The following is a 3909-nucleotide window of genomic DNA, read 5'->3' as shown; positions in this document are numbered from 1 at the left end:
TTTCTTTAGCTTGTTTTTGGGCTTAAACTCTTCTTACATGAGGGACCATGGGCTGCACGAAATTCCTATGTTTCCTTGGCCCAAAATCATTTCAAAACTGATTGGAGAGAAAGAGGAAATGTGGCCTAATCATGAATTACCAATTTCAAGTCAAAATACACTATATCGATTATTATTTCCCACTAACTTCCAATAATAGTTTTGGGCCTCCAAAAATTCATTTTTATTCATCAAAAATCATCTTTTAATATAAAAAGGTCTCATGAATTTTTCTAGAATTTATTTCCACCTTTAACCTCCTGTGTTGAATTTCTTCTGAAATCGGGTTTTACTGATAAAGTTTCATCACTAATTATCCAAAAATAATTCTCATCACATCCTGAGGTCAAAGATTATTTTAAAATGCATAATAATATGCTAAATAATTCTTTCATTTTTTTTTAAAGTTATTGCGGCCTCGTGGTAGCTCAAATAATTAATTATAACAAAAAATCCCTATCCGGTCATAAAATACTAATAAATCTTAACAATTTTGTCATAAATTATTTTCACCCCTTTTCACCTTTGGGCCCTTATATACTATCCTAAATCCTTAATGCTCCTTTTTTCCCCCTATTTTTGGGGAATTTTTTAATTTTTCTAACACCCCCTTCAAGTATGTCCTACTTATACAAGATATTATGAAAAAATCAATCCCAACCCTATCTGGATTTTATGTCACGAATAGCTTCGTCAATCAATCTACTTTACCTATTGGCTCTTGACTTAATTTTTTACTTCTATTATCAAGGCTAAAATTTACAGGATGTGACACTACCTGTATCAAAAAACTCTGTTACTTTGTGTAACATTCCGATTTTTGGGCCTAGAAGCATCAGAAATAGCCTGAATGAGATAGGCTACCAGACCCCTTTTTAGTAGAGGTCTTAAAGATGAGAAAGAAAGTTAAAGCAGTTTTAGGGACTAAACTGCAAAGTGAAAGTTTTAAGGGGCTAAAGGGTAATCAAAGTTAAAGGCTTCAGTAAAGTCTCAAAGGCCCAGAAAGAGAAAAGAGGCTAGATACAGACCAAAGGTTAAGTTAGAAGCCTCAAAGAGATGGTTTTATGAGGTTGAGCCTAAGCAAGGGTAAAACTATAAATTCAAAAAGTTACGGCCATCAGGGGTAAAAATGAAAAGTACTTAGAAAATTCTAAGAAAATCTCAGAAAATGGGAAATAATATTCTAAGGCTCTTTTGCAAAGAGAGATGATAAAAATACCCTTGAGATAACTTAAAAGGAATTTATAAGTTTATGGCTCAATTTGAGTTGTAGAGGTAGATTTAATTGTTTGAGTCATAAGGAAACCTCATAAAATTATGGTAAAATGGGGATGTATGATCTAAGAGACTATAGAAAATTATAAAATTAGTCTCATCCCCAGAAGACCAGTAAAATGGCTTTAAGAATACTTAAAAGCCAGTTGTGCTGAAAAAAGGCATTTTAAATAATGATTTTTAAGTGAGGCTACAGGTTGAGTTATGACCTGAGAAAATTCACAGATTTTCTCTAGAATATGAGGAATTTTATGATATTTTTGGATAAATTTTTAGATCTCTGGATTGAATAAAATGCTCCAGTCAAATATTAAATAATTTTGTCCCCTAAATAACCAAAGAAAATATCTAAGAGCCATCATGACGATGCTGAGTGAGCGTGTTGAGTCATCAAGCGTAATCATGACACCGACGAGTCATCATGCTGAGTCATCAAACATAATCATGACACCTACGAGTCATCATGCTGAGTCACCAGAAGATATTTATGGACAGCATAAAAATCAGAACGCAGTACGGGAATATTTTAGACAGTCCTTTGTCTACCCGTTATAGTGAAATCTCTACTGCATGACTCAGTAAGGTTAAGTAGCCTGTCAGTAGAGCTAATTATTTTTATCTATGCTCCTCTGAGATGGCGCCATATATGTACCTTTTATTGGCCAGAATTTTAAGAAGAAGTTGTCCCAACAGTATAGGGTAAGTCAAGACTCGAAAAGTATCTGATATGGTGCAAGATTGGCTTGGTAAGTGGAGAAATAATTAAGAAAATATTTTTGCACAAATTTTTCATTTATTTTCTCCCTATTTTAATGCCATAAATGATGAAAGGACATGAAAGTGACAAGTGTACGGTTAGATGAAAAAAAGAAAATATTACGTGTACGGCTAGATGCAAGACACATGTGCGGTTGGATTAAAGACATGTGGCTTGATGATGTAAGCATGATGTCATCATGATGATGTAAGCATGATGTCATAGGACACTTGTCACCATAAGATCAAAAAAAAAATGGACGGTCCAGATCGAGCCACGTATTTTTAAGATCAACGGTCCAGATTCAGTCTGCTTTTCTATAAATACCCCCTCCCCTCCCTACTATTTCGTCCAAGCATAAGGAATCCATGGGGAAGCTCTTGCAAAATGGTTTCTAGAGAGAGAAAGAAGAGAGAAAAAGAAAGGCCAAGTGGTTCCAAGCCAGATCAAGCTGTAAAACAAGGTATGTGATGGTTATAGCACCTGATTTTATGCCTATTTTGGATTAGTTACTGTGTATATCTGATTCTGAAATTTTTCATGCTTAAAGTACACTCTGTGAGCTTTAAATCCATGGGTAGAACACTTCATTTGGATATGTGTACAATTTATGATGATTTTTCAAAGTTAGGGTTTGAAATCTGGAAACAGTGTTGAACTTTTGGAAGAGTTTCGAGTTCCGTACATTTCTGGTACTGTTCAGAGTAGAATTGGTTCCTGAAACTATTTTTCCCTTAAATTTAACTTAATGAAATTTCAGTGAGACTTGGAACCACTCAATTTCGATTTTTCTAGAGTTAATTATGAATTTTCAAAGTTGAGCAAAAATTCTGGAAATTCTGCGTAAACAGTACCCGCGAAGCAAAATTCCCAGATTTGGTATTCTTGAATCTAAGGCCATCTAAAGTGGTCCTAATTGACAAGAAATGGATCTTAAGGATGGTAAATGATAAGATTTATGTTAGAAAAGTTGGAAAGAAAACCCTAAGACTAAGAGAAAGGGTTGAGGTTCAAGAAATGTAGTCTTGAACTTTATGTAATCTAGTGGTCCTAATGGATTGTATGATTAATGTGACTATGTTTAGGACCTTTGGAACATCCAAGAGAATGTTTGGTGATGTTGACCGAATGTTCACATGGTTGGAAAGACAAGGGAATCAAAGGAAAAGCAAGGGGAAAGCCATGTTACAAGGTAGTGAACTTACCTATACTGTGTGCTTGATATGTATGCTTGCATGATGTGATTGTGTTGCCATGATGTGACTAAGCTATGATGAAATGTTTGCAAAGTTATGTTTACAAGTTTATATTATGATTTTCCTTAGCAATATGTTATGGAAGCATGAAATGCTTTAGCTTACTTTCCCTGGCATTCATGTGTTAATGTTATAACATGTCATGCATGTGCATTATGTCTTGCATGCTTATGGATAGTGTTTGCTACTGAGATTCCCCCGAATCTCACCCCTCCCTAACCAACCATTTAGGTCAATCAATGATGGGCAATAATGGCATGAGAAGCAAGGAGAAGTAAGCAGAGAATTATTCTTGCTAATGGATAAGACTGTTGATAAATGTATAATTCTACTATTTTGTAAACTATGTTATGGATGCCAATGATGCCATGTATTTAATTATAATATTTATGGTATGAATGAAAGTGTATGAGCATGAACGGGAAAGAGTAAGGCCATGTTATGTATGGCAAAGAAATAAAAAGAATTAAAGAGATGTTAAGGGATAAAACGTAAGTCCTGGAGCAGTGAGTTTGTAGCTCCATTTTGACCTATTAAACGAGTAAGTTAGGTCATAAGATTTGGCAAGCAAATAGATCTGAT

This window comes from Neltuma alba, unplaced genomic scaffold (assembly GCF_004799145.2).
Source record: "Neltuma alba isolate B1F8T4 unplaced genomic scaffold, ASM479914v2 tig00013555_pilon, whole genome shotgun sequence".
Taxonomy (NCBI): Eukaryota; Viridiplantae; Streptophyta; class Magnoliopsida; order Fabales; family Fabaceae; genus Neltuma; species Neltuma alba.
Note: the sequence above shows the minus strand (reverse complement) of the source record.